We start from the raw sequence: 24,784 nt of genomic DNA, 5'->3' as shown, positions 1-24,784 counted from the left end.
GAAACTGATGATGTGCCCTGTAAACTTTCACTCAATCCACAATAAAAACCTTAAATTAAAAAAAAAAAAAAAAAAGAATATTGCCAAAACATGTAGTGAATGGGGGAAAAAAAATGAATATATGAGTGCTTTTGAATTTTATAGGTTCTTATGTTAAAACTAAGGAGGCTAATGGTGTAATGGTTAAGCACTCAGCTGCTAACCAAATGTTGGGCTGTCCGAACTCACCAGATGTTCCATTGAAAAACATATGTCAGTCTTCTTCCTTAAAGATTACAGTCTTGGAAACCCTGTGGGCAGTTATAACCTATCCTCTAGGGTTATGAATTGGGATCAATTTGATGGCAAAGGGTCTGGGTTTGGGGTTCTTGTTGTTGTTTTGTAATTAAACATATATTGATTAGATATTCCAACTCTTGCAAACTTAAACTTTCTGGTTATAATTCCCCATACATTTTCTTTCCTTGTCCTTAAGCAAATCACAAATTTTAGATTCTATTGTGCCATCTAAACAATCTTCCTGACTGATTCTCATCAACCAGCTTTGGATGTGCGTGGATATTCTATGAAAATTGGGAGATACCTACAAACCGTGCCCAGTTCACCCACGAGCAGATATGCCACAGAATGTTGTTGTTGTTAAGTGCCACTGAGTCGATTCTGACCTACAGCAACCCTGTATAGCGTTTCCCAGGAGCCTCTGGTGAGCTTGAACCGCCAACCTTGCAGATCAAATGGCTTTGAGGTCTGGAACATTAACCCACAGCACCACACCAGGACTCCATGCAACAGAATAGGGTTCTTTAAATATTTTATTTAGAATTGGGGAAACTGGGTTTCTAATATATCCATTCATTCATTCAACAAATACATACTATGAAATTATACACCAATACTGAGAATACAGCAATGAATAGGAAAAGCCACAGTCTTCGCACTACCTGAAAGCCAGCACAAAACTTTGAGAGTGTAAAACTAGAGAAAAGGTGATGATTTGAGCAGCTAAAACTCATCATAAAAATGCCTTAAATAGCATAGTGGTTACGAGTCGGTCAGCAGTTGGAAACTACCAGCTGTTCCGTGGGAGAAAAATGAGGCTTTCTGCTCCCATAAAGATTTCCAGGCTTGCAAACCCTATGAAGGGTCTCTATGAGTTGGAACCGACTCCATGGCACATAACCACCACCACCACCAGTCTGGGTTGCCCAGGAAGTCATACTGAGGGACGGCAGTATCTCCTATTCCTTGTATTTCCAAGGAAGTTGGTTTTATGTATTACCATGGAGAAGGGTACTGGGAGAACTATCAGCATACGATCCTTCAGTATTTCTTGAAAGAATTATTGTTGGCTGTTATGTTGATTTCCAAGACAAGGCACTGCCTATCCCTCTTTGAAGCCTGGTGACAATGCAAGCCTAAGTTCAGTAAGATTGTTTATGATAATACTTTCATCTAGTATAACATAATACATCTGAGCTTTCAGATTTTAAGATACTGATCACATCTGTCTTTTTTTTTTTTTTTTCCTGGTGGCTTCCTGCATTATACTGATTAATAAGGTCATATTTCAAAACATTCAGATGTCCCTTTAAGCTGATTTCACCCAGGTTATCAGCCTATTGCATTGTATCATTGAGAGAGCTGTCTGCTCTTGCACTGGTCAATGTTACCAATGCAACTGGCCAGATGGAATGTGTTTACAATTTTGGTGATTTTGCACTGTGCTTCCAAGATGCCTTAAAAGCATTCCAGATGCACCCACATTCTTCTGTTTTACCCCATATGCTCCTTCATGATTATTTTGAAAAGTATAGTATAGTCAAGAAACTTTGCTTCCACTGCATAATGCATGAACTCGTCATTTTACATCAAGTATAGTTTTTATATCTACTCCCTAATAAGGCTGGGGTCCATGCTTTGCTTTGAAGCTCAAGTAATGATAAGAAAAATACCTATGCACTGAATACCACAAGATGTTCAAACGCCAACTTCCCAAAGACCTCAAAATGGCCAGTCTGTCAACATTTTACCTGCTTTACAATTTTTTTCTTGATATTTAGAAAATTGCACAATTACCATTTATCTTTAACCCTTCTTATAACTGTTTCATGCTAGTCCATAAATTGGTTAACATAAAGTGGTTTCCTTTATTTCAGGAAATATATTACACTCTAAAATACAATATTTACCAACTATTCTTTTCAACTCCAAGTTTGGAAGGATTAGAAGAGAAGAAGGAAAGAAGGAATGGAAATGGGAAACAAAATGAGAAGTGAGATAAAGTATGTTACATTGTGGGAATGGCAATCAATGACACACAGCAAAATCTGTTGACTAGAAGCACAAATTGCTCTGCAAATCTTTACCCAATTCATAGTTTTAAAAAAAGAATATCTTAAAAGAGGTTTAGGACCAAGTTGTATTCTATGAAAACAGCAAGGTGTGTATTGACAGGGAAAGAAGAAAAGAAAGAGAAAGGGAGGGAGTACAGAGTTCACACAACTAGCCAACAGAAAAATAGCGTCTTGACATTTAATGAAGAATAAACTGCAAAATGAGTTTACATAGCAGGAGATATGTTGTGCAGAATTAATCTGTATGCAACTTCCTGCTGGGTTAATGTGAGCTAACATAGCATTTTACTTACATTTCCACTCTTGTAATTGTGATCGGGCAGTGTTTCGTTCTGCTGTGCATAAGGTCGCTATGAGTCGGTACTGACTCGATGGCACCTAACAACAACAGCAATCTGCTTTCTGTATTATAGAAAACTCTCCAACTCCACACACTGCACTGAACACAAAGTAACTGTGGTCATAGAATTGCTATATTTCAAGGAAATGGGTCAATTTAAAAAGATAATTGTTTAAAAACTTTCAACTTTCTGTAAATATTTTCTGTTTTACCATACCATATTTAATATACATATTTAGACTAATATAGTATTATTTATAAAGTTTGTGATACTGCTTACAGCCTAGAAAATACTTCATATATATGTATATCATTGCAGTGATAGATACTGATATATGACAGTATAGCCTTAATGAATATCAAATACAGAAACAGTGAGTCCTTAATGCAAACTGATTCACCTACTGCAAGGCGATGCACAGAGCAGATTGACAATAATCAGTAAATGAGTAATAACAATTTTTTTAAAAGCTACCTACACTATTCAAAATAAGGAATTAGTCATGTCCAAAAAGTACTCTTAAACAGAGGAGTCTCCACATAAACCCTATTTAGTTGTGATTTCCAATACATTTTTCAGCTATAACACACCTGGATAGGTATGAGGTAAGATATACAACAACAACTGGTGTCTCCCTGTGGCAGCAGCTGGAAATTAACAGACTCGAGGGGGTGGGGGCATGCTATTTTTAAAAACTCTCAGGGGGCTCAAACTTTGTTGTTGTTGTTTAGTGCTGTGGAGTCAGTACCAACTCAAAGTAATCTTGTATTGGTTTTCCGAGGCTTTTAAAATCTTCGCAGGAACAAAACCTTACCCAACTCTATATTAAATCACTGCTTTAGAGAATAAAAGTCAGTAATATATAATAGGGTTTTACCTCACTAATAGAGTTTTTCCAATAATGAACTTCTAATAACATGGGATCAAAACTAACACTTGATCAAACTATAAAGTCTCTTAGTATAAAGTTGATCAAGATTTTGAACAGTCCATGCCCTTTGTAGTGTCTCTCTTCCATTGCCTTAAACAACATACTTATTGAGACAGAGAGTTTAAGTGATGAAAGAAGAAGTCCTAAAGCAAAGAAGAAGGAAGGGAAACCTCAATGTGCTGAGCCTCAGCCATTCTTCACGATAACACCAGGGAGTATAATAGGACTAGCACCTCCTCACTCTTCATAGAGCCACGCTGTGCTGCAGAAACACTGGCAACAGCTAAGTAAAAGGCAGAGTGGAGACTGGAATAAAGATCTACTCACACTAGCAAGATCCTGGTACACCACACTGCTCAAGCTTTCAAAACGAGCCTCAATTCCCCAGTGGCTATAAGTACACACTCTGAAGCTAGAATGCCACAAATATCATCTCTGCCACACGCTATATTATATGTGACTTTGAGCCATCGTATCTCTCTGGGCCTCATTTTCCTCATCTGGAAAATGGGGGTGATAATAGTACTTACCTCATAAGGTTGACGCAAAGAAATAAATATATGCAAAGCACATAGAGCAATGTCTGACTCACAGTAAGCACTACACAAACAGAATATCTTAAAGTATGGATGAGGAAACCAAACAAGGATTGCAAAGTGCCAGTGACGAACTACCAACAGTTCAGTGTCTCTGTAGGTTCGCAGTCCAGTGCTTAACGTACAGAGACATTTACTTAATTAGTAAGTGAGTAATATGTTTACTATAGTAGACAACAAAAGAGTAAACCACATGTTTAAAATAAAATTGAATTTGTTCATTTCATTTGTCCAATCACTACTCCACATTCGTTTGGCAAAGCTGGTTTTTGTGGAAAATTTTTTTCAATTTTTGTTTTCCAATTTGCTTATCTATCCTTCCCTCATTATTACTGATAATCATGTTACATATTTGTGCTCCACCAATTGAAATTGTTATTTAAAAACCGATCAGTCTGTCACAGAAATTGTCTTCATTAATTCATTAGCAAGTAAGTCTAGGAGGGGGAAAAATATCAAAATCAACCCATTGAATTGACAACAAAACATCTTCAGTGTTTCTTTCAAATTATCTAATAGGAAAGTTACTACTACAGACAAAAGGAGAACTAATATAAGCATTTGTCATTAATGTGACATTGGTAATTTCCAAGTCTTCTTTTGTATTGTACAGGTTAATTACCTCAAATATTATTAATTCAGAAACATGCTAGATCACACATTAATATGAGGCTTTTATAAGTGGGGAGGGGTCATCAGATATTTTAACTTCTGGCATATATGTTGTTGTTGTGATGTACCGTGGAGTCGGTTCCGACTCATAGCGACCCTGTACAGGGTTTCCAAGGCTGTAAATTTTTACGGGAGTAGAAAGCCTCATATTTCTCCCGCAGAACAGCTGGTAGTTTCGAACTGCTGACCATAAGGTTCACAGTCCAATTCGTAACCACTACACTACCAGAGCTCCTTTCTGGCATATATATATATACTTACATATAACAACTGCACATCCAGTGAAAGTATTCTTGGTTTGTATTGTATTTTAAAGATGTCGATTATACTTAAAGTTTATAAATTTGAAGGGAAAAGATACTTCCGTTTCAATGAATACACACTGTATATTCCAAAGTTTGGATCCTAATAATTTTCATACCAGAAAGTTTGTTATCACAGAGAAAAAAGGGAAAACCACCCTAGCTTTCCTAAATATAATTTTCTTATTCTCCTTGTAAACCAATCTAATTTGTCAATTTGTGGCCAATCATCTATTATCATTTTCTTTGGAAAAAAAAACAACAGAACGTGCTCAAATGTTGTCATCAAATTGAAGGGTACAGATATATCTAACATTAAAAAAGAACAGAAGAAACCAAAGAAATGTAACAACAAATTAAACACTGTTCAGTTATTCATGTGAGCTCATTATTATTCCCTAAAGCAAGCTTATAGATCAAATAAACAGAAAAGCTGCTACTGAATGGTAAAGATGAATTTACTTACCTTGGCCCTCTGAGGGCAGTATTACCTAACACATAGGCAGAAAGTTCAGAAAACAATTGTTACCTCCCATTCTAATAAAAACTTATTATATAAAAAACAGAATTCCAAAAGCCTGTAAAGGCATTTGTTCCTCATAGATAAATATTCCTTTATTCATCATTATCTGAATCTCTACTGGCATAATAAAGCTTGTCTTCAAATATTTCAAACAATAATTTTAAGAACATTTCCTTAAAACGAAGGTATCATTAAGGGAAAATGCCTGAAAACCTCAGTGTCATGGAAGTCATCCAAAATAAGTGTAAAATGAGATGAAAAATCACACAGATGATTCTGTGAAAACACTCTATGAGGTTTCTTTCTACTGCAATGTTCTCTGTAGAATAATTGGGTGTTTTTTCTTTTTTTAACGGCATGATATCAGAACACATACATCTTTCAATAAAAATAAAGTCATTCTATGAGATTAACGTTCAGCCCTGAACTACATGTGATCAAGTTTCTTCTTAAAAGGAGTCAGCAGCCAATAAGAGCCTCTGTGACAAATAATTCTTTTATTAATAAAATATAATATAAATGGCAAATTGGCAGTGGAGGGTCGAAGCACACACCAAGTTTTCATGATTCTAGGCTGAAAAACCTTCCCATGCATAGAGATGATCAATTTACATTTGCCAATGCTTCATTCCTTTTCCTCAGAAAGTGCTATTTCACCCCCAACTAAAAGAACAGTTTTCTGGTTCTGACTTGTCAAATAGTTTTTTAAATGTATAAAATACTAAGTAACTACCCCTATATAACTCACTGGTGAGAAAGACTGTAATTAAATAATATATGAAAGCGCTACAATCTGCATGTCAGAGCTTTTGGTATAATTTAATTAGTGACTATCTAAGACACAACTGCACCATCACCACCCTTAAACAAACAAATAAAAAAAATTCTTACCTAAAAAAAAAAAAAAAAAACAGATCTATCTTGAGAGTGAATGAATTGTAAGTTCTAAGAGTAAGTGAAGGGAAATAAAAGTTATTACCAGCAAATAAGCAAATCTATCTAACATAGCTGCCATTTAACAGAAATATACTTTTATTTAGAATTTGTAATTACTTTGAAAAAAAGCATTTTCTTCTATGGTTTATGATATAGTTCTCTACTCTGGCATAACATATATAAACTAAGTTTTAAGTACTTGTATTGTGGGAATTAAAAAGGTTTTTTGCTTGTTTCATTTTTAAAGTTTATAATATAAAGATCAAAGACAAATTTTTAACATTAAGTGCCTTTTTTTTTTTTTTTCTAAAATATAAAATACATTCTAAACAATCAATTGGGCATAACGCAGAAAAGGGAAAGAAGGCCAATTCATGAAATCCTTCTTTATAATAAATATATGTATTTAGTTTAAATATCTCTTCAGAAAGATGCCAGGAAACAACAGCTGCTGCTCTATGTGCTCTCACTTAAAATATAAAATTATGAACTTTGATGCTGTGTTCCAGTCTGAAGCAAATAAGTGACTTGCCTAGCCAACAAAATGCATGCACTTCACGGCTTATGCCTTTCCTGCCTTTGTATCGTAATCATCTTCTGTTCTAAAGAGTGTTACCACGTTTACCAACATCTTTAATCAGATTTCCTTGAAACTAAAACACATTAAAAATTTTAAGCCAAAACATTTCGCAAGATGCCTTAAAGAATATGTCAGACAGTGAAATACTCTTCTGTTTTTAGCATACTGGCCAATATTTGTAAAAATTACTATTCATGCAGGATTTTTCTGAGGCACAATTCAAATCCATCTATATACCATTAAAGCTAAAAGTTCCTAAAGTTTGCTGAGTTAAATCCTGAAAATACACAAAGTACAATTTCACGGATAGGTGGAAATGTTTTCATAGTTAATAGTTTCATCCTAATCTGTGATGATAGGAGTTCTGGGGTGGTGCTGCAGAATAAGCACTGGACTGCTAACCACAAGGTGAGTGGTTCAAACCCACTAGCCACTCCTTGGAAACCCTATACTTGGTGGCTATGAGTCAGAACCAACTTGACAGCACGTAACAAAAATCTGTGATACAACATTTCATGTACTGTGGGGTATTTCTACTTGTTTATTTTTAGTAAACATGGTGCCATTAATTTCTTTTTAAAGACTCTAACACTTTACTGTGTTATTCATATACTATCACCAGTTTGTCACTAAACATTTAAATAGTCCAATAGGAAATAAGCATTGCACTGTATAGCATCCAAACTGATGTGTATTGTTTTGAGTATAACTAGTTTATTCTTTGAAACTAAAACAGAAATTTCGAAGGACCCTGGTGGCACTGTATATTAGGAATTGGGCAGCTAATTACCAGGTCACCAGTTCAAAACCACCAGCTGCTCTGAGAGAGAAAGATCAGGCTGTCGGCTCCTTTACAGATTTACAGTCTCAGAAGCCCTATGAGGTTGCTCTGAGTCTAAATTCACTTGATGGCAGTGGGTAGTCCCCCAAGACCCCATACCACTCTCAGAAACTTAGCTATTGCATAAGTACACATAGTGCACCAGTGGGATGGCAGCTCAGCAGTGATCATTCAGTGGCAGAATTCTCATCCTCCTCCATGCAAGAGATCTAGCTGCCATTCCCAAACAAGGCACTTCATGTGCCATTAGCACCCCATCCATCAGTGGAGGCTTGCGTGTTGCTATGATGCGGAAAAGTTTCAGTGGCACTTCCAGACTATGATGGACTAGGGAAGGAAGAAAGTCTGACAACCTTCTGAAATTCAGCCTATGATTACAACAGTCCAATCTGCAATCGGTGATGAGGATAACACAGGACCGAGCAATGGGTTACGCACAGGGTCTCTATGAGTCAACTGAACAGCAGCTAACATCACCCCCACCCCAAAGGTGCTTACACACAATAGTTCTTTTATTCTCTTTAAATAACTAATTTATTTCCAGATGTATGAAGCAGCAATATTTCATAAAGTAAACATGGTTCTAGAAAATAATCCTATTCCTATAATCATTTTCTTAGATGGCCCCTAGAACTTTGTATGTTCACTTTGCAGTTCCCACTCATAGCGACCCTCTATACGGTTTCTGAGGAGTGCTTGATGGATTTGAACCACTGGTCATGTGGTTCAAACCAACATCGTGGACTTGCACATAACACCGAGCAAAAATAAAGCATATGCTCCTGACATTCTAAATGCATTATCTCATTTAGTTCTTACAAGATCCTTGAACAGCAGTTACTGTTTCCTCCTTTTTATAGATGAAGAGTTTGAAGCTTAAATAGATTAAGCAACTTCCCTAAGGTCATTCATCTAGTTCAGTGATTCTTAAGTCTGGTCTGTGTAATGTCAAAGGCACTCTACCTATAGTATTCCAATACTTTCATATGTATTCTTGCCTGAACTACTAAGATTTGTCAAATAGCTCTGGGGAGAAAAAAAAGAAGAAAAAAAAAGCTCCTAAATTCACTCATTCATCTTGTTAAGTGATATTTAAATCTGGTCTGTATAACATCAAAGGCACTCTACCTAAAGTATTCTAATCACTTTAATATGTATTCTTGTCAGTAATACTAAGATTTGGCAAACAGCTCTGAAAAACTGAGAAGTAATAGAATGAATAAAGCATAAAAGTACTAGTTTGCTTTCGTCCAAGCTTGCTTTTGTGTTCAATCACTCACTAGCAGCCTGACCAGTGGCAAGCCACTCTCTTGCATTTAATAATGCCTATAACCTGGTAACATGGTTACGAATTGGGCTGGTAGCCTCAGGGTCAGCAGTTCAAAACTACCAGGTGTTCTGCGGGAGAAAGATGAGGCTTTCTGCTCCCGTAAAGATTTACAGCCTCAGAAACCCTGTGCAGGGCGCTATGAGTCGGAACCGACTCCACGGCACATAACAATAACAACATAACCTGGAAAGTGAAATGCTACTTGCACCCAAACTGAGCAGGGATATGAAGACTATGAAACTGAAAATATGTATACATGATGAATTGTACATATAAGCATAAAATTATACACAAAAATATGAACATACCATAGGCATCCAAGTAAAAACTAAATGTGAGAGGGACAGGCCAGTGTAGCTGATGATTCTCTATGCCTTTCTAGGAAATACTGGATAGAGTCAGTTGAGGAGAAACTGACACTGAGAAAGTTTTCTACATTGACTTGGTCACTATTTCTTTAATCTTTAAAGATTTTTTTTTTTCTAAACAATTATGCAACAAAACCCTAAATGTTTTAGGAAAGCATGAATTTATCAAAGGTCAAAACATAAACTCTAAATTTCTAAACATACTCTTTTTAAAAAAAATGCAAATTGAGTAGGACAACAAGGTAAGTCAAGGATTGTCTTTTTGTTTTTTCACTCATTCAGCTCTTACTGAATAAACTCTAGTAAATAAGACCTTTGAAAGATTTTGACCAAATCAAAGTGTTTCTTCTCAATGATCTAAGGTTAGGGCAGTGAAACAGACATCTAAATAAGTGTGTTCATTTCAACCTAGATATAAATGTTATTGCATGTAAAAATACTCCAAATCTCTAATACCTAATGACAAGAATGGATCAGACGAAATATACAACCAACTCAACAATGCATGATAAAAAGGTATGGCATGCCTGCATTATAAAATCAAAGACACCAAAATTAATCAAGTAGGTCAGGCTAGTATACAACTTTGTTTCACAAATAAAAACATCTGACTTTAAAGTATGAGGAAACTACTCAGTAAAATGAATTTGGTACTATTTCACCCCTAGTGGTAGACTAAAAACCAAATCAATTCCATTTCAAATAACAGTTTAATAACAGTGTTAAACTTTAATGTGTGCCTTAAGAGCATAGCAATTCACCTGACTGATTTTCCAGCCTTTCACACCTAACATTAACTTAATGGATCAGCTGTCATCTATACAGAGAAATAAAAAGTTCGTATTGTCATTTAAAGAAGTCACTTTCTAAAACTAGAGAAGAAAAAGGGAGGGAAGAGGAAGTATTAAACCTCTAAACTAATTAACAAAATAAGTGGGGGGGGGGCACTGGGGAAAACAATGATAATTAGTATGTACCCTTGGTTAACCAAATCCACACATACATTCATTCTGTATATGCACAAACATCAGCAGCATCATAAACCATCTCAAGTTCTAGCCATTATTCAGTTCGACATCTGCACATGTTTATGCGTCTCTCCAAACAACCTCTTGAACACCCTGCTGGAGCTGTCATTTTTTTCTTCTCCCTATCTGGCAGATGGCAAGTCAACAATCGGCATCAACAGCAGCCGAATATCTCCCCCTCCATTCTACCCCCCTAAACAGACATAATAATAACTTCTTTGTGCTTCCCTACAATGCAGCTGCTTAAACCATTTCGCTACAAGGCTGCTTTGCCTTAAAAAAAAAAAAAAAAAAAAGGGGGGGGGGGGGAAAAAAACCCCTTCTGTCAAGTCTAAAAAGCAGCATAATGTTAAGCAAGCTAAAGCCACAGCACAGCTGCAAACGGGCAGACACATTGACAGCTCCTCCCTTAACAAAGCCCTGTGAATTGAAGGGGGTTCATCTGAGGCTCACACAGTAATTAGTATAAAAAAGTCCGACAGCCTCTATTATGCTAAGGGAAAAAAAACTGGACAGAACTGGGCTGCTGTTTTGAGGCAAGAGTTCTGCTGCAGAGTAGATAAATCATGTTGGGTTTTTTCCTCTCTTTTTAAAGACAGTAATAAGGAGGATGAGAGAAGCTAATTTGAAAACTTGGACACAGTAATTGTACCATATGGTGAGCATTTATCCTTTCTGAAATGCACGCTAACAGTCACTTACATGCACACTGCTTTGTTTTACAGTTGTTATTCTCTCTACCATATTCATAAAATGGATTTGAATATCTGATACTCAAGAGAAGTTGTGTGTAATTAGCAACAAAACTGCCTGAGTTTAATTTATTGGCCTTGCACTGCAATCTAGTAAAACGCAAAACAAAATTAAACAATGTGTCCACTTTGTAAAGTGGTTTTTCTTTAGCTCAATAACAAATGAATGGAGTATTTTCTAAGTTAATGTACAGTATAGGAGAAAATTCCAAAAGAATTAGCTATGGCTGATGGTAAGAGTCTACTGGCCCATTTCAAAGATACTACATCAGCAAAAAGATAATCTTTCATTAAGACCACCTGGTTCAATCCCCATATCTGATTGAAGCAGATGTTAATCTCATATATCAATAAACTAGACTTAATAAAAGTTCCTTGCATGCATCCTAACAATTTTTCCAGACATTTTTTTTATTTATTAAATACTGGTTAAGTAGCCTGTGCCAAATATCATGCTAGGCACAAGAGGAGGATGCGATATCTAAAAGTTCTCATACAATCTGAATACAAACTAACTCATTATTTTACTACGTGTATTTCAAAATTCAAGGAGCTCTGGTAGTGTAGTGGTCACGAGTCCAGCTGCTACCCTCAAGGTCAGCAGTTAGAAACTACCAGCAGTTCCGTGGGAGAAAGAGGAGGCTTTCTGAACCCATAAAGATTTACAGCCTCAGAAACCATATATGCAGGGTCGCTAGGAATCAGAACCCGCTCCACAGCACACCCATCACCTCTAAGACTTCCTGCAAGACTTCAATAACAGAGCATTACTGCTTATCAAATCCCAATATATGTTGTTGCTGTTAAGTGCTGTCGAGTTGGTTCCGAACCATAGAGACCCTGTATAGGGTTTCTGAGGTGAGCTTGAACCACTGACCTTGTGGTTCAAATCAACCCACAGCACCACAATATTAAAGTACAAAAACAAACGTGTAAAACACCTGGAAATGGGCTTTTCTCTAATCAGAAATAAATTAATTTTATTGACAACTGTGTGCTCCTTTAGATAAAAATGTAATGTTTATCTATCTGCTATAAATTATATTGGTATAGTACTGCAGGATAAGCAGTGGACTGCTAATTGTAAGGTCAGTGGTTCAAACTCTCTGGTCGCTCCCTAGAAGCAAGACTCATAGCAACCCTGTATAGGGTTTCCAAGGAGTGGTTGGTGGGTTTGAACCATCAACCCTTATCCTATACACCAGGTCTACTAATTTAATGGACTACATATAGGAACTTGACTTAACTGTGCTCATGAGGAACCCGTACACAGATAAAGAGGTAGTTGTTAGAACAGAACAGGAATATAGGAAATGACTTAAAATCAGGAAAATATACGTTAGGGTTTCACCACACATACTCAATCTATATGCTGAGCAAATAATAAGAGAAGCTGGATTATGTGAAAAAGAATGTGACATTAAGGATTGGAAAAAGAGTCACTAACAACCTGCGATACGCAGATAACAAAATCTTGATTGCTGAAACTGAAGAGTACTTGAAATACTGATGAAGATCAAAGACTACAGCCTTCATTACTGATTACACCTGAATGTAAAGAAAATGAAAATTCTCACACTGGGCCAAAAAATAGTATCATGACAAATGGAGAAAAGATTGAAGTTGTCAAAAGACTTCAGTTTGCTTGGATCCATGATCGGTAATCATGGAAGTAGCAGTCATGAAATAAAACGACATACTGCAAAAGACCACTTTAAAATGTCCAAGAGCAAAAACACCAGTTTGAGGACTAGGGTGCGCCTGACCTGCCATCCTTTTTTTTGTTTTTCCAATCACCTCATACATGTGAAAGTTGGACAATGAGAAAGGAAAACTGGTATCGAATTGATGCATTTGAATTATGGTGTTAGTGAAGAATACTCAAAGTACCACAGACTGCCAAAAGAATAAAAAAAATTGTCTTGGAAGAAGTACAATCAGAATACTTTGTAGAAGCTAGAAAGGCAAGGTTTCTTCTCTCCTACGTTAGACATATTATGAGGGAACAGTACCAGGAGAAGGACATCATGCTTGGTAAAGTGAAGAGTCAACAAAAAGAGGAAAACCTCCACAAGATGGACAGACACCATGGCAGCAACAATGGGCTCAAACATAATAATTGTAAGGATGGTGGAGGATCAAGAAGTGTCTTGTTCTGTTGTGCACAAGGTCACAATGAGTTGGAACTGACTGGACAGCACCTAACACAACAACAATTCAGTTGAGTAAAGACAGGCTTGACGTTAGGAAAAGTATTTACAGATTCTGAAACTACTGAAAAACATTGTGCATTATGAGGTGATGGTGTGCCGGTTCCAATTCACAGCAACCCTGTATAGAGTTTCTGAGGCTGTATATCTTCACCGGAGCATAAAGCCTTATCTTTCTTCCACAGAGTCGCTGGTAGTTTCAAAGTGTTGACCGTGAGATTAGCAGCCCGACTCAAAAAAAATTAAGAATTTAACTCATAGTGACTGGGTATAAGGTGTCTGAGGAGCAGCTGGTGGGTTTTCATGGCCAACCCCAGTTGTAGTTAACAGTCCAATACATATTCTACAGTGCCACATCAGTACTCCAAGGATAAATTAGACTATTTTAAAAACTTCTTCTTAGAAAAAAATTGACAAATGTATGTATAGTATTTTAAGGACAATGTTTCTTCTGTGCAGTAACATAATTTTTTAAATTATCCTTTATCTAAGAAAGTGTTAAGCTCACTGTTACAATGTTATAATACCTTCCGGTTCTTCCCTCTTCCCTCCCTCCAACTCCATTTTGTCTGTTTCCCTGCCCTAAGCTACAAGGCGTGTAGTTTAAAGGACAACATGGCTTTTGATAGGCCAGAGCTAAATCACCCCAGCAATGCCCACTCCCTTCCTGTTGAACCTATATAAATCCCCTCCCTTCCCGTTGACTCTCTCTTCCTTCTTTCTCTCCTCCCTTCCGCCTCCTGCCTTCTCTCTCTGGCAGAGGTTATCTTCCTCACCCTGAATAAAGCTCTCTAGATGGGCCATTTGGAGTGAGGTGTGGTTGATGAGCTACCGCTTCCACTGGTGTCAGAAGTGGGATGATTGAGGCCCCTGATTTAACATCGGAAGGCCCAGGACCCCAATTCTCCTGGCGCCCTAACCCGCTCATTTCAACACGCCCTCCCAGCACCCGTGATCATCTTCCCTGACACCTTCTCAGCACCCATCACCAGCAGACTATTCTTCAGCCCTCTGGCTTGGGTAAGTCCCCTTTTGTGGATGCCCTGGGTATGGAGATTTGAACCCCAGTAACCAGGACATAAGACTCCGTCCGGGACACAGACCGGGTGCCAGGTTCTGTGTCTTCCATAGTGAGTTCGGAACTCACCGGAACAAGTCCGGGACTTGTCTGTTCTGCCCCCCACCCGCTGGAGGGACGCCTCAGAGGGTGGTGCGGCCTCTGTTTACAAACCCCCTCCTTGTGGCAGGGAGGCCTGCCACTGGGAGCCTGGGTCTCCGTACCTCAGATTGGGTCTGAGGTACGAGAGCACTGTCTGAATCTCAAGAGACGTCTTAGGTTCCAGGCACTGTTCGCTGTCTTATTCCTGGTTGCTATGGGTTCCGGGTCCTCCATACCAGCAGACTCCCCCTTAGGGTGTTTATACTCCGAAACCTCGAGGGCTTAGATCTACTTGAATTTGGCCTCAATACAAATTAGACAACCAAAATACCTGGCCACCTAATGGCTCGTTTGAATCAGGTCTAATCCAAGACCTACTTAACTTTTGTGAGCGCCAGGGAAAATGGTCAGAGATCCTGTATATCCAGGGCTTTTCCTACCTTTGACCTTCTCTTTGTTCCATTGCTTGTCCTCTTGACTCCATCAGCCAATTTGACCCAGCTGATGCCTATCAAAGAGCCCCAAGTGCACCTCCACCCCCGCTTTGGTCCCTCTCTCACCTTCTCCAGGTCCCCAGGAACTTTCCTTACCATCTTCTTCTTCTTCTCCCACCTCTCCCCTCCGTATGTGCCCCCTTGTACTCGTTCCAAATCTCGAATGGACCCTGAGTTTTCTCAGTCCAGTCATATAATAGCACCCTTGCGGGAAGTAGCTGGGGCAGAAGGAATTGTCCGAGTCCATACCCCTTTTCCAATGGCAGAGTTAGCTTTAATTCAATCCAGACTTGGGTCTTTTACGTCAAATTCGGCAACTTTTATTAAGCAGTTTCAATTTCTAACGCAGTCTTACCAACTAACTTATCATGATATTTTTGTTGTTTTAACTAACTCTTTAAACCCTGAGGAGGGTAGGCGAGCGCTGGAACAGGCCCGTGCTCATGCAGACCAGGAACACCTCACTAATAACAATCACCCAGCAGGAGCAGAAGCTGTCCCTGATAGGGACCCCTGGTGGAACTATAACACCCAGGCAGGTATTGTCAACTGAGATAGGTATATTAATTGTATACTTCATGGGTTGCACAAGGCAGCCATGAAAGCAGTTAATTATGACAAACTTGGTGAAATTATCCAAGACAAGAATGAAAATCCTTCCATGTTTCTCCAGCGGCTCACTGACGGACTGCGGCAATATTCTAATCTCGATCCAGACTCTGCCAATGGCCAAAGGTTAATTATGATGCATTTCTTCTGTCAGAGCTATCCCAACATCAAAATAAAACTTAAGAGGCTAGAAAGGGGTCCCCTAACCCCTCAAGCAGAGGCTTTCGCTGTTGCATTTAAAGCGTACAATGGCCGAGATGACACAAGGGCTGTAAAAAAGTACCAGTTATTAGCTCAGGGCCTACCGCCTAGTTTAAAATGTAGTCTCAATTCATCCAGTAATCCCCAATCCTTACACTCTTCGTTCTTCCACTCCCTCTAGCACCACACATTTCTCAGTCCTTGATTTAAAAGATGCCCTTTTTTTCTATCCTTTTGCACCCAGATTCCCAAAATATTTTTGCTTTCACTTGGACCGATCCTACATCAAAGGTGTCCACTTAGCTAACCTGGACAGTCTTGCCACAAGGTTTCCGGGATAGTTCTCATCTCTTCGGACAAATCCTAGCCCAAGACCTGTCCCTTGTTCACTTACGGACCTTCCACTGTATTCAGTATGTAGATGATCTACTTTGCGCCCCATCACTAGCAGAGGTCCAGCAAGATACGTATGCCCTTCTTATTATATTGCAGAAAGAGGCTATTGAGTTTCACCCACAAAAGTCCAACTTTTTTAAACAGCAGGTTACATATTTAGGGGTGTCTTTGTCTCTGGGTTTCAAATCCATCACCATTGACAGAAAACAAATGCTTAGAGATACCCCAATGCCTGTTAATAAACAAGACCTTCTCTCCTTTTTAGGCCTAGCAGGATATCCTCGGGCCTGGATCCCAAATTATTCCCTATTAGCAGCACCCCTTTATGATGCCTCAAAAGGCAATCCCCATGAACCTCTAGACCCTTCTATTGCTACCCCATTTTTTTTTACAGCTCAAGTCCCAACTGCTAGAAGTCCCAGCCCTGTATTTACCTGATCTCACCCGTCCCTTTTATCTTTATGTGTCTGAAAATAAAGGGTTTGCACTAGGAGTTTTAGGCCAACAATTAGGCCCTACATTTGCTCCAGTAGCTTATTTATCAAAAAAACTGGATCCTACCGTCTGAGGATGGGCATCTTGCTTGCGGAGTTTAGCTGTAGCCTCCTCCCTTTTAATCCAAGAATCAAAAAAATTAACTTTTGGAGCCCCAACTATTGTCTTATCCCATCATGCTATTGCTGATTTGTTAAACTATAAAAACCTACAGGATTTACCCCCTTGCAGGATTCTTTTGCTTCAAACTTCACTCTTCCATGATCCCTCATTAACCTTCCAGTTGTGCCGGTCCTTAATCCTTCCACCCTACTCCCTGTGCCAGACCAGGAACCGATTCACAATTGCTTAGAAGCCTTAGAAGTTTTCTTGCCACATTACTCGCACATCCAGGAAGGACCTCTTTCCTCCCCCGACCTAGTTTGGTATACCGATGGTAGTTCTTTCTCCCAAGATAAAATCAAGCTGGCAGGTTATGCCATTGTATCTGAAAGCGAAGTCATTGACCAGAGCTCCCTCCCTCCTCAAACAACTAATCAACAAGCAGAGCTGATCGCCCTCACATGGGCCTTTACCTTAGCTTCGGAAAAAAGACTCACAGTTCATATAGATTCCAAATATGCCTTATGCAATTTTTACAACATCTTTCCTCCACCTGCGAAATTTGCCAAAAGACAAATTCATCTTCTAAACCCACCCCTTTCCCTACTTACCAAGCCAGGGGTCTGCTCCCCGGCCTGGATTGGCAAATAGACTTCACCCATATGCCCAAAGTTAAAAGGTACAAATATCTTTTACTTCTAGTGACACCTTTTCTGGGTGGGTTGAAGCTTTTCCTACCACAAACAAGCCAGCTTCCACAGTCTCTGCTTTTCTTTTCAAGGAAATTATTCCCCGCTTTGGGCTTCCTACTTCTCTCCAATCGGACAATGGCCCCGAATTCACTTCCCAAATAACTCAAGGACTAGCTAAATTATTGGGAATTTCCTGGCACCTCCACATCCCCTTTCACCCTCAATCATCAAGGAAGGCGGAGCAAACCAACAGGTCAATCAAAGCTGTCCTTACTAAGTTAACCCTAGAACTTCATGCTGACTGGGTCTCACTTCTCCCCTTAGCTTTGTTACGCCTCAGATCTTTGCCTAAAGCACCTCTCCAAATCTCTCCTTTTGAACTAATGTATGGATGCCCTTTCTTACCTCCGGGACTAAACCCTGAAGCATCTGCTCTTCCACTATCTCTTTTAGTAAGCTGTTTAAATTACTTAAGAACTTTATTATGGCAACATGTGGACTCACTTTTACCCTCACCTTTTCCTGCATTACCTTGCTCCTACCAATCAGGAGACATGGTCCTAATTGCCCCTCCGAGCCTACCAAAAGAACCCTTGAAACCCAAGTGGATTGGTCCACATAAAGTAATTTTAACCACCCCTACAGCAGAGTTAAGCTAGAGGGTCTCACGAGCTGGTTCCACGTCTCAAGGGTTAAGCCCTTCCACAGCCCTGCTGGAGGACTCGAACCATCACCCCCTCCTAACTATAATGCTCAGCATCACTTCAGAAAAAAAGGGTCATCCAAGTAGCAATCCTACCCCTAGTAGCAGCACTAGGTATTGGGGTGGGCATAGCTACTGGAACTGCAAGCATTTCCCATTAATGGAGGTTTTGCTAGTTGGTTCCATAATCCTCTATTAAATTCCCTGCTTCCCTTTCTAACCCCACTATTGGTTATCCTCACTTTACTGGCAGTTGCCCCTTGTGTTCTTCGTTTTGTTCGATCGCAGGTTCTGAAGACCTAGAACTGCGGGCCTAAGCCCAGTCCAGCTGCTGACCTGATTCCATCGCTTCTTGGTATCCCATTGAAGATCCCAATGGCTACTGACAACACCGCCAACAATGACAAAGCCATTGCCGACCATGGTCCAAGACCAAAGACAGCCTCGTCGCCCCAATGCCAGCAGGAAGTAGCTACAGAAAAATGACCTTCGTCCCTTCTCCCATGGGCATGGATCATAGAGACGGCCATTCATTTTTCTTATTTAACCAAAGAAGGGGAAATGTTACAATGTTACAATGCCTTCCGGGTTCTTCCCTTTTCCCTCCCTCCAACTCCATTTTGTCTGTTTCCCCGCCCTAAGCTACAAGGCGCGTAGTTTAAAGGACAACATGGCTTTTGAGAGGCCAGAGCTAAATCACCCCAGCAATGACCACTCCCTTCCTGTTGAACCTATATAAATCCCCTTCCTGTTGACTCTCTCTTCCTTCTTTCTCTCCTCCCTTCCACCTCCTGCTTTCTCTCTCCCGCAGAGGTTATCATCCTCACCCTGAATAAAGCTCTCTAAGATGGGCCATTTGGAGTGAGGTGTGGTTGATGAGCGGTACCGGGGTTGTTTTTCCCCTTTCACTCACAGTCAGCAGATCAAAATCAGGCTTTCTGCTCCCGTAAAGATTTACAGCTTCGGAAACCCTATGCAGGGTTGCTATGAGTCAGAACCAACTCTACAGCACATAACCACCACCATCAAGGAAGTGTTATAGATGGAAATTTGTATCCCAAAATATGTGCCAATTTGGCTAGGCCATGATTCTCATTATTATGTAGTTATCCTCCATGTTGTGATCTGATGTACACGCTATGTGTTGAAATCCTAACCTCTATGATGCTAATGTGGCAGGATTAGTGGCAGTTATGTTAATGAGACAGGATGTAATCTACAGGATTAGGCTGTATCTTGAGTTAATTTCTTTTGAGATCTAAAAGAGACTAAACAAGCAAGCAGAGATCTGAGGGACTTACTAACATCAAGAAATAAGAGCCAAGAACAGAGTGCCCATTAAACCCAGGTTCCCTGCACAGGAAAACTTCAAGGTCTCAAGAAAAGATTGATGGCAAGGACTTTCACACAAAACTAAAACAGAGAGCAAGTCTTCCCCTAAAGCTCGAGTCCTGAATTTGGCCTTCTAGCCTCCTAAATGGGAGAGAATACATTTTTGTTTGTTAAAGCCACCCACAATATGAACTAGACAACTAAGACAGAGAGTATGTGGTTGTTGCTAAGTGTATAGGGTTTCCAAGGAGCAGCTGGTAGGTTTGAACCACCAACCTTGTGGTTAGCAGTCCAATGCTGATCCTATAGTACCACACCAGGAGTTCATAAGAGAACTAATTGTTTTGCTAGAAGAATTTTTTCCTCAGTGTTGAAACTGAAACAGAACAAAGCTATAAGAGCATAAAGTGGGATCATACACAGAATCAAATATTACTATTTTCAGAAACCATTCTCATTTATATGTACCTATAATACTTCTTTACAAGTCCTCAGAATTGCTACAAAAGTAACAGTTGGTGTTTGCATGTTAATTATGAATAACTGAAGTTCTCCTAATAAGTTCAACAGGTACAAAATAGAATTTCTAATGTATAGGGAATTCTTAAATAGTTGCAAATATTTGGTGAAATATTGTGATATTCACTAGGAAAGCAATTCATGACCTATCAATACACTAACAATGATGGCAAAATCTGACCTACGACCAATATTCTCAAAAGATATACTCCAAGCGATGCATCAGTTCACAAAGAACTCCTCATATCTATTATTAAAAGCAAATCAAGCAGTAGAAATAAACATCACAGAATTTTGAAGTAAGAAGGTCTTGAAATTAAAGAATGATTACTTAACGATTTTTAAATGATGATACAGGAAAAGGGGAAGAAAAGAGGCTATGAAAAAATAGTATTTAGAATAAGGTCTCAGCCAAACTGATGCCACTGAGACTTTGTCTCTAACCTTAGTTCTCTATTAGGTCTCTCTAAGTTGTAAGGGCAAAGACACACACTGAAGCTAATACAAGTAAAAGGTAATTCATTTAAGAATACAAACTCTTCACCCCAGGAAAACAACTATACAAGGTAGACATTACGCAAATTATCTGGAAACTGCTAACAAATCACTGTCTCTTCTACAGGGATGGGATTTTGCATGGTGTGGTATCTGTCACTGTCTCTCTCTCTAGTTCCTTGCACCCCATTCAGTAGCACCCCCATCTGTATCTCTCTCAGCACATCTGCTACATTTTCCATAGTTCTTCTTCCCACCAGCTCCTCAGCTTGTACACAGGTTTTGTTCTCTTATAGTTCTTCCAAAATGACAAGGCTAACCTAACCCTGACAAAATGCTAATAAGACTTTACTTCTCCATCTCTGTAACTTTTTAAGTCTTTCATCGTCCCTATTTCTCAGAAAAAAATCTGCCCATCAGCTTGCCTGGAAACATATACCCCAAGCAATAAAAGGCAAGGGTAGAGCAGTTTCCCTAGGGGTCCCCAGATGGAGCAATATATCTTTGACATCTCTAGTCACACTGATAAAGAATGTGTGAGTGTGTATGTATGCATGTGTATATCTGTGTGTATGCTGAATTCAAAAAACAGATTTTGAGCTTACTGTATTAAAATTCAGAAAATATAAAAACTACTACTAATAAAAGGCCTTGTAGAATAAACCACTGATTATGTTTAAAAATCATTTTTTAACTGTTCTTTATGCTTGATGAGTTATGTTTTCTATGACTACTAGATAGAACTATTAAGGCACCAGTATTTGAGTTTGTAATTCACTCCGAGTGCATACAACGCAGTCATGTTTTTATACTTGTAAATAGTTTTTCATGTGATATATTTAAGAATAACACAACTCTTATGGCAGAAGTGTAATAATTTCCATGTAATTTCAATTTGTATTAGAGTCTTTTAATTACTATTATTGTATGTTGTTGTGGTGGTGTGCCTCTGAGTCGGTTCCACCTCATTGTGACCCTGTATAGGATTTCAGAAAGAAGCTGGAGGGTTTGAACTTCCAACCTTGTGGTTACCAGTCCAAACACAACATAAATGTCTTCCCATAAAGAATACTGACCACTGATTTTAAAATTATGATCAACATTTTTAATTTTCTAGGGTTGAGTAATAACAAAAAATCCCAGGAACATTAAAGGACTGTATCTAACAAACTGGTAGGGTTCCAAATTTTATTTATCAAGCATTTAAAATATTTTCTCAAAGAGAGATATTAATATAAAAGGTAGAGAGATTCTTCCTAAGTCATTAGTTGAAACAACACTAGCCCATAATAATACCTGATATTTTTATAATACAATCAGTTTGTTTTCACTCTGTTTATTTCATACGATCCTTCCCTCATCTCGAAGATACAGGGCAGGTATTCAAACTGACATTAGCATTCTTTGATTCTCTAAATGGCACATGATGAATACAGACAGTCTTCAGTTAGGAATGTTTGGATTATAGATAAATTGTACTTTCCCTTAATATACTTTTTTCTTAATGTTAAGTAAATTTGCCCTCACTTTGAACCCCTTCTCATAACAAATTCTGAATCATAATCCCCTTCATTTGCTACACATGCAGATTTAAAATCATTGCAAGGGCTTTGAACCTTTTCTTACACTAAATAAAGGCTAAATAAGAACTACAGCACTAAAATTAGAAAGACAGCTACCTGGACAACCAATGGAAGAGATCCGTGTTTGTGCCTATTGTTATGAAAGGTGATCATTACTATCACACGCAAGTAAAATTTTACCAAAGATAACTCAAAAAATAGTTGCAGCAGTACATCAACAGGGATCTGCCAGAAATTCATGCCAGATTCAAAAATGGACAGGGAATGAGGGAAATCATTGCTGATGTCAGATGGATCTTGGCTGAAAGCAGAGAATAGCAGAAAGATGTTTACTTGTACTTTAATGACTAAGCAAAGGCATTTAACTGTGTAGATCATAACAAACTGTGGATAACATTTAGAAGAATGGGTACTTCAGAACACTTAATTGTGCTCATGAGGAACCTATACACGTGTACATTTGTTCAAACAGAACGAGGTGATACTGAATGGTTTAAAATCAGGAAAGTGATGCATCAGGGCTGTATGTTTTCACTATGTTTATTCAATCTGTATGATGAGCAAATAATCCGACAAACTGGATTATATGAAGAAGAAAGTGACATCAGGATTAGACTCGTTAAACAAACTGCCATATGCAGATGATACAACCTTGCTTACTGAAAGTGAAGAGAACTTGAAGTACTTACTGATGAAGAACAAACTGAACAACCATCACTATGGATTACACCTCAGTGAAAAGAAAATAAAAAGTCTCACAAATGGGCTAATAACAATTATCAGTAAAAACAGAGAAAAGATTGAAGTTGTCAAGGATTTCATTTTACTTGAATCTACACTCAATGTTCATAGAAGCAACAGTCAAGAAATCCAAAGATGTATTGCAAAGGAATTCTTTAAAGTTGGAAAGAGTAAACATGTCACTTTGAGAAGTAAGGTGCACTTGACCCAAGCCATGATATTTTCTATCCACATGTAAAAGCAGAACAATGAATAAGGAAGATGGAGAAGAAATGAGGCATTTGAATTACGGTGTCTGCAAAGAATATTGAAAGTACCATGAACTATACCAGAACAAACAAATCTGTCTTAGAAAAAGTACAGTGAGTGTGCATCTCAGAAGCAAGGATGGGGAGACTCTGGACATGTTATCAGGAGGAAACACCCCTGGAAAAGAACATCAGGTTTGGTAAAGTAGAGGATTAGAGGGATAACAGGAACACCCCTTTAAGGAGACTGATTAACACAGTGGCCGCAACAATGGACTCCAACATAACAACAACTGTGAGGATGGCACAAGAAGGTCAGTGTTTCCTTTGTTTATATAGAAGGGGAACTATAAGTGTGTGCTTTGGACTGACAACCAATAACAACAGATGACAGCCTGAGATTACCATACATGACAACACCATTAATAAATAACTCAACCCGGATGTGATGTTGTCAAGTGCCATGGAGTTGGTTCAACTCATAGCGACCCGAGCAGCTGGTGAGTTTGAACCTTGCGGTTCAAACACAACTTGCAGTCAAGTGCTTATCCTACAGCACCACACCAGGACTCCCAAACCAGATGTTGTTGTTCTTAAGTGCCAATGAGTCAGTTCTGACTCATAGCAACCCTTGATAGGGCTTCCTAGGAGCAGCTGTTGAGCTTGAACTGTCAACCTTGCAGTTCAGCACATTAACCCACAGTGCCACACCAGGACTCAATGCGATACAGAAGTATTTAAAGTAAAACAAACCTACAAGACTAGAAATAGGGAACAAGCGGTAACAATTTATAATGAATGAAGCCAACTGGTAGCATAGTGGTTATGAGTTGGGCTACTAACCTTAAGATCAGCAGTTTGAAACTACCAGTGACTCTGTAGGAGAAAGATGAGACTTTCTGCTCCTGTAAAGATTTACAACCTCAGAATCCTTACGCAGGGTCCCTATAAGTTGGAACCGACTCCACAGCCCTTAATAATCACCACCACCACAAAGCAGAGGGAATAGTATAGATACAGAATGTTCAAATGGCAAGGAAGTCAAAAGTTTTCAATACAAAACAGATTGTTTTACTTGACCTATACTTATGTATGTAGTAGCTCAAATACCAACTGAGAGGGAAGGAGTCTTCACATCAAGGATTAAACCTATCCCTTCTGTAAATAGGGTTGACAGGGATGGGCAACTTAGACACTGGCCACCTAAAATGGGGAGGGAAGCTACAAAGGCACAAAGTGGCTGGCTTACAA

At 38.8% G+C, this 24,784-nt stretch overlaps 1 protein-coding gene and 1 pseudogene across 1 annotated transcript in view; one reads left to right on the top strand and one right to left on the bottom strand.

Moving 5' to 3' along the window:
* The window catches only part of AKT3 (v-akt murine thymoma viral oncogene homolog 3), a 402,599-nt gene that overhangs the window by 210,490 nt on the left and 167,325 nt on the right, over positions 1-24,784 (bottom strand). The window lies entirely within an intron of this gene.
* The window catches only part of LOC102826672, a 22,692-nt pseudogene continuing 16,898 nt past the window's right edge, over positions 18,991-24,784 (top strand).

The sequence above is a fragment of the Chrysochloris asiatica genome, unplaced genomic scaffold (assembly GCF_000296735.1).
Source record: "Chrysochloris asiatica unplaced genomic scaffold, ChrAsi1.0 scaffold00165, whole genome shotgun sequence".
In the NCBI taxonomy this organism is placed as follows: domain Eukaryota; kingdom Metazoa; phylum Chordata; class Mammalia; order Afrosoricida; family Chrysochloridae; genus Chrysochloris; species Chrysochloris asiatica.
This window is presented reverse-complemented; position numbering and strand designations above follow the sequence as displayed.